Consider the following 13,567-nt stretch of genomic DNA (forward strand, 5'->3'; position numbering starts at 1 on the left):
AAGAACATAGGAACGACATAAATAAAAAGAGTGGTTCCCCTTCCGTCATTTCTAAACACAAGATCGATTCCTCTCACGATTTTGACTGCGAGAATGTAAGGATATTGGACGGGGAACCTTCTTATGTAAAAAGAATGATATCGGAAATGGTTTTTATTAAGAAACAATGTGCAGGCTTGAACAATCAGAATGACACTGAAAGGTTACCTGATGCTTATCTCCCCATTATTAATCTGTTTCCTTCATTATAATTGTATTACTCCCCTCTCCTACACTAATATCCTCACCCCTCCATTCTATACAGGGTGTCTGGCAATAATCGCCCCACCAGTCATATACAGGTAGAGGAGATCAAATCGAGTAGAAAAGTCCTTTATCATTTTTTAATTTTCATAATAAGTACTGAGTAATTAACGAAAAAAGATCGGCGAATCCGCGCGAGTAAAGCGCGCGCGGTGAGAAGGACATCCCACTGCTATGCGATCACTAGGCGCGCGATGAAGCGTTGGGAGGAGCGCTCTACAAATGACAATGGCAACATACGAGCGGCGCGTAACGCTAGATCCTTGTGTCCTAGTGATCGCATAGCAGTGGGATGTCCTTCTCACCGCGCGCGCTTTACTCGCGCGGATTTGCCGATCTTTTTTCGTTAATTACTCAGTACTTATTATGAAAATTAAAAAATGGTAAAGGACTTTTCTACTCGATTTGACCTCCTCTACCTGTATATGACCGGTGCACAGTGGGCCAGGATACCAGAAAAACTGGCCAAAAGTCACTTACGGCATTAAAAGAAAAAGTGTATGCCATCATCATTGAGACATGGTAATATACATGTGAGACCATTTTTATGCGTATTAATCAATTATTGTTTCGTTGGTGCAAGTCCGAACTTAGAAATATGAATATCATACCAGTAGTAGCGATTACTTCGTTTGTGTTAGTTAACAGTTTAAAATATTTTTATAAGTATTTTTAATGTCTGTATAGAAACATTAAGACAACAGAAGACTTAAAAAGTTAAAAAATATACTCAAATTTTTATAAAATAAGATGCTTAAGAGTCGTGAATTTTTATATTTTTCATGATGTCGACTTCTGTGATTCAATGTTCCAAAATGTTCCGCGGCCAATCGAAATTTTTTTCATGTTATTCAATAATTTATATCGTGCACTTCAAGAAAAATCTGCACATTTTTGCTCGAATTCATACTCTATGGAGAAAATCGCATTTAAAGCCGCGCGCAGTGCTTCACAGCGCGGCGCGGCGCGATCGCTCGTCTTGTATCAGTATAAAAGTGTGTGTGTGTGTGTGGGTGGATGTGAATGCGTGCGTGCGTATGTGTGTCATTCTGGATTAAGAAAAACCTTAAAAGAAAAATAGAAAAATATGAAACTTAAAACTAAAAAGTAGAAATTAGAACAAACCGTTAAAAGCTAATTTAAATACAATAATTATGAGAAACGCTTAATTAATTAATATAGAATACAAAATAAAATTTAAAAAATAAAATACAAACTGGCAATAGCTCTGGAATGGCGATGAAATGCAAAATAACTGCTGTGCTGGAGACGAACATAATTCTAAAGAAAATAGTAGATTTGCAATTGATTGGTGCAAAGGTGGTCATATTATATTAATATAAGATTATAATTTTATTGACAATTATTAAGACTGTTACGTTCTCGCCGTTTTGATTTTGTCGCCCGATGATATTCGTCAGCTGACGAACTGATTGATAATATTGATCGGCATTCTGACAACTGAAGATCTGGTTGCGTAAATAAGATCGGATATTATTTTCATGTCTCTATGACGGACGATACGTTGTTATTGATAAATATTGGCAGTCAGATTTGGGATTGCTATCAAGCTATTCAGACGTATTTGTAACTTTAATAATATTGTGTATCCTAATTTCTATATTCTGCGTTTCGTTTCATAAATTAGTTAAGTGTTTCTCATTTATTATTTATTAAATAGCTTTTAAGGGTTTGATTTAGTTTCCAGTTTATATTTAAAAGAATTTTGATATTAAGATTACGCTTTGCATTAATCGAAACGATGCATTTCACGAAACGTGAAATTCTTAAAGTACTAGAAGAAAATAAAGAACAAGGATTGGATGCAGTCAGAGATTATATTTTCTTAAAACTAAATGTAAATATCACAGATGTCAGTGATGATGCACTGAAACGTTTACGAGTTGCACTAGCCTCTCTAAAAGCGAAAAATAATACAAGATTTAATGCTGCTCATAGAATCAGAAATAGATATGAATCAAACAATTCAGGATGGTTGGATTCCAAATTTGAAATTCCCAATTTACAAACTACTGATCTTAGATTTAAAAATAAGACTACTAATATGGGTCGCCCAACTCTCGCTTTCGATAAAAAATCAAATAGATCCAAAAGACGCGAAGCGGCAGAGATCAGTGTCCAACATGATCATAATGTTGAAAAACTTATAATGGCGGGTCGTCATGCTGCAAGACATTCGGGCGATAATGATTTGCATTATGTTCTAACCAATTTATCGAGTACAGAACAGTCAGAAAAAATGCGAAAGTTAATAACTACAAAAACAAATCAAATCAGAAAAAAAACCCCCGAAGAAGCATTAAATTTTATTTTAGACAACAATGTGTCTAAAAAACTGTATATAAACATGCGCTTAGAGACACTTGCATCTGGAGCAGACATATGGCCGTCTTATAACGAAGTCAGAATGGCAAAATCAAAATTAAGGCCATCACAAGAATTGATGACAATTTCCGAAACGTCTGCTTCAGTTCCACTCCAACCACTTATTAACCATACTGCGAAGAGACTTATTGATCTACAAGCTCCAGTAATTCTTCAACATGTTAGAAAAAATAAGTTAACAAACATAGACGTAGTCCTTATGTGTTCTTGGGGGTTCGATGGCAGTAGTGGACATTTGGAATATAAACAATCTTATGCAGTCAAATCGCAAGAAAATGTAAGCGATGAAAGTTTATTTGCAACGACACTAATTCCATTGCAGTTATCAATAGATAAAAACGTCATTTTATGGTTTAACAAAACTTCTCAGTCTTCGAGATTTTGTCGACCGATTCATCTTGAGTACGTCAAGGAGTCACGAGACATTATTTTAAAACAAAAGCAAAATATTGATGACCAAATTAATCGATTGCAAACCTTTGAACTTAGTTTAGAAGAGTGCCATATTCGTATAAATTTTTCATTACATATGACATTAATAGATGGCAAGGTTTTAAATATTATTACTAATACAAAATCTATGCAAACTTGCCCTATTTGCCATGCAACTCCCAAACAATCTAATGATCTTTCAAATATAAATTCTCCTAAATTTTCACCGGAAGCAAACTCATTGCAGTATGGAATTAGTCCACTTCATGCGTGGATAAGATTATTCGAGTGTTCTTTGCACATCTCCTACAGATTAACCATTCAAACTTGGCAAGTCAGAGGCGATGAATTAAAAATAAAATTTAATCAACAAAAGCAAAAAGTTCAATCGATGCTTTTTCAGAAACTTGGGCTGTCAGTTGATAAACCAAAAAGTGGTGGTAGTGGAACAAGCAATGACGGAAATACTGCTCGTAGAGCATTTGAAAACATCGATTGCTTAGCGGAGTGTCTCGGAATCGAACGACAACTGTTATATAAATTTAAAATTATATTAATTACTTTATCTTCTCATCTGCCGATTAATCCAATTCTGTTCGAAGAATTTTGCATTTCAACCGCCAAACTTTATGTCTCCCTTTATCCATGGTATCCAATGACATCAACCACACATAAAATTCTAATACATGGTGGACAAATAATTAAAACTAGCGTACTTCCCGTAGGTATGCTCGGAGAGGAGGCCTCTGAGGCACGAAATAAAGATTATAAGAACTTTAGATCCCGTCATAGTCAAAAACACAGTCGAAAAGCAAATCTCGAAGATATTTTTAATCGAATAATGGATTCTTCAGATCCGATTGTATCGAGTTTGAGTCTACAATCACGATTAAAACATAAAAAACATTTTATACTCCCAGAAGAGGCCAGAAAGTTATTACAAATTCCGAGTGTAGACGAGCATGAGAGCACGTCACAAGAAACAGAAGCAAACTTGCAACTTGCAAGACTGCAACTTCGACGATAACGTACTTTCCGAAATTGATGTTTGCTTGGACGAAGTAGAATTATCAGATGAAGAACATTAATTTCGGAGAATTAATATAAAAAATATTTTTTAAAAATATAATGGTTAGTTTATAGATAAATTATACTATACATAAATTATTATTTATAAATTACATGTGATCTGTAAAATTTCACTCCTAAAAAACACCCCAAATAGTGAGTGACAAAAATAATATAATATCTGGTCACTACTCTCCGTCATTAGATAGGTGTAAGAGTTCAAAGCACTAAAAAAGAAAATTCTTTTTAAATATAATTTAACATATAATTTATAATAAACATAAAAAATTAAGATTTTTGGATCTGTTATTTTGAATTTCAAAATAATAATATCAAATTCGTAAACAGTTACCCCAAAAACCGTTAAAAAAAGATTTTCAGTACAAATTGACTTGTTTTTGCATATTATGTTCGCCATTTTGGATTCGCCATTTTGAATTTCAAAATGGTAATATTAAATTCGAAATCAGCGACCCCAAAAACCTTATATTGGTATATAATTTCACAATTTTAAACAAAATTAATTTTAGACGGACTTTTGGCCAGTTTTTCTGGTCTCTTGGCCCACTGTGCGGTGGGGCGATTATTGTCAGACACCCTGTATATGCCTTCCCTTCCTTACTCCTTGTCTTTTTGTTCTCCCCTCCCTACCTCTCAATTTTCTATCGTCACTTGAATTTGTTTTACTCTTTTATGAACATTAAGATTTTAACTATCATTTAAGATGGACCTAAGTGTTTCTCTCTTACCTTGAGTACTATTGAGTGGATGATCTTATTACCTACATTATTCGCGAAACTCCCGTAAGCCCGAATTACTCCCGTAATAATTCTAGTCCGTATTCCCGTTCTACTACAAGTATGTAACATAAATTTATTTCTATCTTCGACCAGCGTTTTTAGTATAATACAAATTCTTATTTGTTTCTTTTACTCTGATTACAGTCCTAATGTCATATGAATTTGAATATTATTTGAATGTTAATCAGTTCATCTATGGATTATTTTAAACAACTGTCATGTTATCACACTTTTATGTAATTAATATGTTGCGGCTTATTTGAATTTGTACAACTAATATTGAAAGGCTTGATGACAAGCCGAAACGTTTATTTAATGCTAATGTAAATAATTAATACACTATAATTTTCGCACGAACAACTTGCTATGTGGCTCTTTATGCTCCTTTTTAAGAATTTTGATTTTGACAATTACCAGAGCCTAATATCATTATAATTTTTAAAGTGTAATGATTTTCCTTTTCTTCAAACACGTAGAATTAATTAAGATTGCTTGGAAAATTTCTTTGGTACTGTAAGACAACAAGGTGGCAATTGTTTAAATCCGACACCTATACAATTTCAGCGTGCTTTTAAAAAACTTTTCAGTGTTAAATTTTTACTATACTTAGAAGCACAGAATTGCAGTGAAGATAGAGATTAAATGTTAAATGTTATTAGAACACCATATTTAAATAAATGTACAGAAATTATTTTATCTCCACCACTCAAAATTGTAGATATCCCAAATCATGATTATTATGCTATGGATCTATCAGAGGAAAATGTATATACCCGCACAGCACATAATATTGCTGCAATATTGCTAAAATATTGCAATATTGCGATAATATTACGAAGATATATTGCAGTAATATTGCACTAATATTGATGCAATATATAATGTCCGCGAAAATTTATCACAGTAATAATGCTGCAATGTCTCTGTAATATTTTTGCAATATCATAATAATATTGTTGCTATGGCCCCATAATATTTATATAATATCATAACAATATTGTTGCTATGTCTCCGTAATATTTGTATAATATTACAGTGATATTACTACCATGTCTCTGCAATATTCCCGCAATATCACAATAATATTGCTGCAATGTATGCACAAAATATATATATAATTATTTAATAAATATAAACAATTTCTTTATATTTATTTATTAATTCTTTAATAAACATAATAGCTTATTACATAATATTATTATATAGTATATATCGTATACGACAAAAATAAAAATATGTGTTTAAAATTATTATTTTTTACTTAATTATTTTTGATCAGCTCTGCTTTTTCCTTCTTAGCTCTGAAAAGAAAAAAAGAATCAAAAATGTATAAAACACATGCATAGGTGGTATTACACGTCAAGTAACCACTCTTGTTATAATTTTGACACATTTAACAGTTCACAGTCGTTAAAATGTATAACTGTATAATACCTGTTTCTCGATAAGCGAACAGATGCATTTGCTAGCCACTTGCCCATTTGTTTATGAATGTAATCTTCTTTACTATTTTCGCTGGCCATTATTGCTTCTGTAAAATACAATATTGATGTTACAAATGAAAATGTTTCCCATATATTATTAAACAGAATCGTAAGTGAAGATTTCAAATAGATCAAAAACGGATACTTGCCAATAATGCACGAAGCTATTTTAAAATCCAGTAAGGTCTTTTTCTTTTGTTTACCCCGCATACTGAAATCTGATGCCAACTCATTTGTGAAAACTTTGGCCATAATATTGTTTGTTAAATCTTCTACATTTTTTCCTCCTCGTTTCATAAGTGCGTCTAGCTGCAAAAATTATTTCTTGTTAAAAATGTTATTTTAGAATTTTCTGTTGTAGTTAAAATTTATTATATGAGAAAAATTAAGCTCATAAACGTTCAATGCTTACAATGAATGTTTTATCTCAATTTTAAAATGTGTAATTTATTAATGACAAAAAATTTAACAATAATTTATTTGCAAAAGAAAATACTGTGCTTTACAATCGTTATCATCATACAAATGTTTTAAAAAAAGCCATAGAATCTATAAAGTGCTGAGGGAATATTTTGAGGATCATACGTGATATATACTTATAAGAAATTCCAGAAATATCTTTGAATTTCGCAATAAGTTAGTGTATGTGCATATACATCATGCACGTTAATACAGATCCATGAAGTTGTTCACGCAATATAATAATTGAATATACTTTCGTATTATGTGCTTTTCAAGCTTTATATGCAGTTACTGTATTTTGCAATTGAGCAGCTTAGGAGTACGCGAAATACAGTTTTTCGTTTCCAAACACGTAACCACCCGAGTCAAAATTTTTAGCCTAGATTAAACCTACAAGTTTTGTCGAATTTGGAGAACCAATGTAAGCTTTAATTCATATATATAGATATAACATTACATTGGCTATTGCCCTCCTTTGATACTAAAAATTGTTACTTATTGCCGTTTTTTCCATGTGGAAGCTCAAAAGAGTACCTACTGAGAACCTCTAAAAAGGCTCCAGGTTCTATAAATATGTATTTCTAGAAAATAAATATTCAAAATTACTTAATAATCTATTATCTCATATACTCTACTTGCATTTAATGTATGGATCTTGATTTCAATAAACAATATATTAATTATTATAATTTGCTTAACTGTAAATAGGCTACTATAAGCAAATATTATATAAATAATATTCACTTATCTCTTACACATCTATCTGCAGTTAAGTAAATTACATAATTAATGTATTGCGCTTATTGAAATTAAGATATGCATTAAATACAAGTAAATGTGGTAACAGAATATTAAATAATTTCAAATTATAGGTCAAATATGTAATAAAATATTAAATAAAATTTTGAATTTCAATTGTTTTTTGTTTATTCGAATAAATTTTTAGTTATTTATAATACTAAATATAATACTGAGTTGCACTTAATTTTTAAAAATATTTTTTACTATTTATTTGTTATTATTTATTTTATATTATAACATTTATTATATTAATCTGAAACAATAGAAATTGAACTCAATTATAGATTGAATATTAATATTTTTATTGCTAGAAATTTCGATAAGATTTGGAGATTCAAAAGAGGTAGGAGTTGTAAGAACAAAAGTAGGAATTGTATATTTAACATCAATAAAAATAAGGGTTTTCTAGGACAACAAGATTAAAGAAAGGTCAAAAGAAGACATAACACTTTCAAGATAGAACTTGTAGGTCAAGGAACATTATTAGAGGCACAAATAACCATGTATGAGGTTTATAGTAGGTTTTAAATTTCGACTCGGGATGATTTAAAAATATTTTTTTTAATAAACATGTGAAGATTGCTTTTTATTTTTTTCTAAGAGCAATTATCTTATTTTCTAAACCTTTGAATTTTATTATAATTTGGATTTATTTTTATTTTTTGCTGATTTTTTGCTCATATAAGGTCAACGTAGCCATCAACTTCACTGCTGCGCATCATATATGTATAAGTCTAGATCAAAATATCAGTTCTTTGAAGAAATTTTTATTTTTATCTTTTTATTTCTTGTGATAAATAATGATTACATATTGTGTGTACACAATTACACACAGCACTGAATAGCTGCATACGATTTCGTGTTCTTTCGTTTTTGCTTTGTCGTGTTGTACAAAAACTCGCGTCGAAAGAGTAATACAAAGAAATGAGGTAATGTTTTATTTTAAATTAAAGAAGATAATTTTATTTTTTATGTACTCAAGATTGTCATTCAAGAAAAAAAGTAATAAATTATTAATTATTATTTTTATTAATTATAGTTATTTACTTCCTATTTATATATATTACTCAATAAGTTTCTCGAAAATCTATATAGTAGCATTATGGAAGTATATATTTTCATATTTTCTGTATGTATATAATCTGTATATATATAATCCATTGTTTACAATATTTCACAGGTATTTTTTTATGAATATGTGAAAATATTTTGAAGTATTCATATATATTTCGACTTTTTTATTCACAATTTTATATATACATTATATACAATACTTTGTGAGATTTGTGTTCTTGAGCTTTTATATTTTGTATTTTACGAATGAAAAGTCAAGATTTATTAATGCTTCAAAAATCAAATATTTTCACAAATTCGTAAAATATAATAATATACCGTGAGTTTTGATTATTTTGCACAAACACGATTTGCATTTTCTCATCAAAAAGTCAAAATACAGTCATTAAAAAGTCAAATTATGTTTCATTAAAAATGTTAAATGATATTATCTTGACTTTCTAGAAATGATTAGTTTTTGACTACTTTTTGATGTCATCTAGATTTTTAAATGACTTTTTGTTCTACTTGGGATACAACATTATGTACATCTTTATTTTTCAGAATGTCAAAACTGGGGATAAATCCTGATAAAGAATTATTAGAAAACGACCCTTTAAAAGACATGGACATGGAACAAGACATTCAGCTGCAAGATGCAGCTGAAATAAAAATCAAAAAGCTTGAAGAAGAGTTGGAATCCTTAAAAAAAAATAGGTAAATACATTACATATATTATTATTTACAAATAATCGCGTATCGCACACGACTAGACATGGTAATGAACAGTGGCGCACCCAGTTGGGGGTCAAAACCCCCCCCGAAATTTTTAATATGTCCTATTTTTTTATTAACTCAATAGCAAAAAGTGAAAAATCTGTAGTTAAATAAAATGCGTTCAAACATTTGTATTTTTTGTCTGTTTTTAATTAGAGTCACAATTTTAATAATTTAAAATTCACATCAATATCCTTGCACACAAATAATTGATAGCCTCTCTAGCTATACTGCTGTTCGAACGTATATAATTTATATTTTAGAATAATTTTATATTGCACACTAATAAAAATGTTACATTGTTTAATAAAAAATAGAATTTATTTTTATAGTAGCATAATTATAAATTGATATTGAGTTTTCTTTGTTTTTCGGGCAATTTATTTATAATAGAATCAAAAAATACAAATGTTTGAACGCATTTTATTTAACTACAGATTTTTTACTTTTTGCTGTTGAGTTAAATAACGAAAAATATCAGGATTAATACACAATGATCTAGTCTTGCGCAACGCGCAATTATTCGACAATCATTAATTAATATCTCAATTATTATTTTTAAAATTACAGAATAGCAAATGATTATTTATTATTATATTTTTATATTTGCTATTCTGTAATTTTCAAAATAATAATTGAGATATTAATTAAGAAGAATTGTCGAATAATTGCGCGTTGCGCAAGACTATATATATATATATATATATATATATATATATGTATATGTATATAAATACATATATAAAAAATACATATTTTTTTAAATATATATACATATATAAATATATATATATATATATATATATATGTACAACGCATGTTTTGGGACATCTTCTTTTTATTAGTTTTATGGGGACTACATCACTTTACAAACAGGCAATTTGAAATTTTGTTTATAGAGCAATAACAAAAAAAATATTGGCAATTTTATAATCATCGTATACTTTGAGATTTTTTGAACAAAGGTATTATTTGGAGACTGTCCTCAAATTATAAATAAAACTGATCAAAATTTGATTTAAAAAAAATTTAATTAAAACAACAAAATATTTATTAAGAAATACAAAAACACTTGGCGCTGCCACACCGAACAACATGTTAACTTACATAATGTCAATTAATTACATGATGTCAATTAATCATGCTATTATTACATTATTACTCATTTTCGTTGTTTCATAATACTATAGGTGTAAAGATGTAAAGGGTTGGAGGGGTGGTGGAGCCTTTTGACGGGGGGGGGGGAAAGGGGGAAATGGCGTGAAGGGGTTGCGCTAAGGGGGGAGGGGATGGGTGAAGCCCGTTGGCAGCGCCAAGTTTTTTTGTATTTTTTAATAAATATTTTGTTATTTTAATTAAATTTTTTTTAAATCAAATTTTGATCAGTTTTATTTATACATTTATACATTTTATACATTTTATAAATATTTTATGTATGTTTATTTTGAATTTGCACCTTGAATAACATATCAGTTACTTTTCATGTTGGTGATATATTAAAAATTTAGATAATTATTAAAATATAAACATATTGGAGTGTCTTTTTTGGAACTTGGCCAGACCTTATCATTTATGAATTTTTGTGCTATATCACCTACTTTTTTATAAATGTACAAAATTAATTATGTGACAGAATTGAGATTATTTTTCAATTATTTTTGCACATTTCGGATGTAACATTTATATTAAGTCAGTTGTATATTAACTAAATTATCTTACATTCTAACACAAGTATTTTGTATCACACTTACATTCTGTGAAACAAATGTTTTATTTCGAATATTCAAACTTAACTATTTTTTGTTGTAACATGTCTTCGGTTTGACTGCCCCATTGATATAAAGCCATGGATAGCTGATATAAAATATCTTTGGTTTGATATCACAGTTTTGTTAAAATTTTTACATAATATACGAAATAAAACTATAATATCAAATCAAAGACATGTTAAACATAAAATAATTTAGTTAAAACATTCGAAATGACACTTATTATGTTTCATCTAACGTAACTGTGATATCAAATGCAATACTTATGTTATTATTAGTTATTTTGTAATATTACCAATAAAACATCTGTTTAACAGAACATAAGTGTGATATAAATAAAATACTTGTGTTATAATGTGAAATATTTTAGTTAATATGTAATTTAGTTAACATAAAAATGTACAGAAATGTACAAAATTAATTATGTGACAAAATTTAAATTATTTTTAAATTATTTTTCTACATTTCGAATGTAACATTTATGTTAACTTAATAACATATTAACTAAATTATTTTACATTATAAGTTTTGCGACTGGATCGATGTCGACGTCGATGAGATGTTTCGTTCATTAATACTAATAAAATTCTATTACATGGCAGTTTATTTGTTAATAAAATATTAACAAGATTAAAGGATATAATAATTTTCTTTTTCATACTTTGCAGAAGTTCTTTTTAATACTCCTCGAGTTATTTTATATCTTAATCTGACATATTTCGATATAAAATTTAAATTAAAATATCTCTGAAAATATTAAGTTATGGATAATCTTACCGTAATACTTTTATGATTAAAATAATGAGAAGTAGTAAAAAAAACGCATAATTGTTAAAAAAAGTACATTGTAAATTACATACCTTTTCTTCAAAATAACAATGGGTTTTTTTACACGTATTGATTCGTTTTATTATTCTACGCATAAAAATATTACGGTAAGATTATTGATAACTAAATATTTTAAAAAATTTTAGATTTTACATCAAAATATGTCATATCTCTCTCTCTCTTTTTCATGTTTGCGAAATTTTCGTAGTGCAACTTGGGGAAGTCGAATTCATTGACCCCTGGCACCTGGTGCAAAAAATGAACGTAGCGCAACTCGGAGTACTCGAGTTCGTCAACTCTTGGGACTTGATGCGAGGAATTCCCGTAGCGCAACTCCCGAAAATCGAATTCGTCGACCCTTGACACCTGGTGCGAGGAATTCCCGTAGTGCAACTCGGGAAAGTCGAAATCGTCGACTCTTGGCACCTGGTGCGAGAAATTCCCGTAAATTTTAATGATAATGATAATACTCTGGGCCCCGTAAATTCTTTATCCGCCCCTGCGGACAGAGGAGAAGAATAAGGAGACGACGTTTCTTAATTTTTGCATTACCAACATTACTCTTTGACCGCTTGTATCTCTGAAACGGCTGGACCAATTTAAATTTTTTTTGGCTCAAATTAGTCGTGGCGATGCCGCCTTTAAGGATATACTATGTGTTTTTATAAAATTTTTTATATTTTAGTTGCTACAAACCCCCGAAAAGTCGACTTTGTGCGCGCAGGATAAGAGACTTAGTAGTGTCATTTTCTGAACTTTGCCAGAGATTCTTTTCCTGACTTAGTAGTGTCGTTTTTTGAACTTGGCCGGAGACACTACCGCGTCTCCTGATATTAAGTACTAATTTCTTTTGTTGAACGTATTTTTTAAATCTGTTTTTTAGTCTATGTTTCTTAAAAGAATAAGAAAGTAAAAGGAATGGGGCTGAATTAATAAATATATAATAAAAATAATCCTTTGAATACAACATGCAATCTGATGTCGTTCTGATTATTGCTAGGAATAATTTTTATTAATTTTAATTTTTTTAACTTTTATTTTTTGATACTGATAATTTGTGTAAAAATATAAATTAAAAAAAATTGTTGGATATATATGTGCCCATATAGTCTATGCTTATAATTTTTACCAAATATCTATATGTACCTATAGTACTTAAAACATTGGTAGATCCATATTCCAGCAAATAAAGCGAATCTAGCGAAAAGAGCATTGAGAAACGAGATAGACAAATCTGGCGAGAAATAAGTTGTGAAAGACTGCTTTATATGCTTTAGTACCAGTGACAAATAATAATAAAAAAAAAATAATCACAAGAATTTCAAGTCCGTGAAAATTGCAGTCTTTAAAGTACATGTTGGACAAAAGTATCAAAATGTCCTCA

General features: G+C 29.4%; 1 long non-coding RNA gene across 1 annotated transcript; it reads right to left on the reverse strand.

The window, feature by feature from the left end:
• Positions 1-6,148: 6,148 nt before the first annotated feature.
• LOC105669785 (uncharacterized) lies at positions 6,149-6,807 on the reverse strand. Its single transcript, XR_010891246.1, has 3 exons — positions 6,643-6,807; positions 6,444-6,540; positions 6,149-6,310 (listed from the first exon to the last, which is right to left on the reverse strand). It is a non-coding gene; the product is annotated as an uncharacterized lncRNA (long non-coding RNA).
• Between the last annotated feature and the right edge of the window lie 6,760 nt (positions 6,808-13,567).

This window comes from Linepithema humile, chromosome 7 (genome assembly GCF_040581485.1).
Source record: "Linepithema humile isolate Giens D197 chromosome 7, Lhum_UNIL_v1.0, whole genome shotgun sequence".
NCBI classification, from domain to species: Eukaryota; Metazoa; Arthropoda; class Insecta; order Hymenoptera; family Formicidae; genus Linepithema; species Linepithema humile.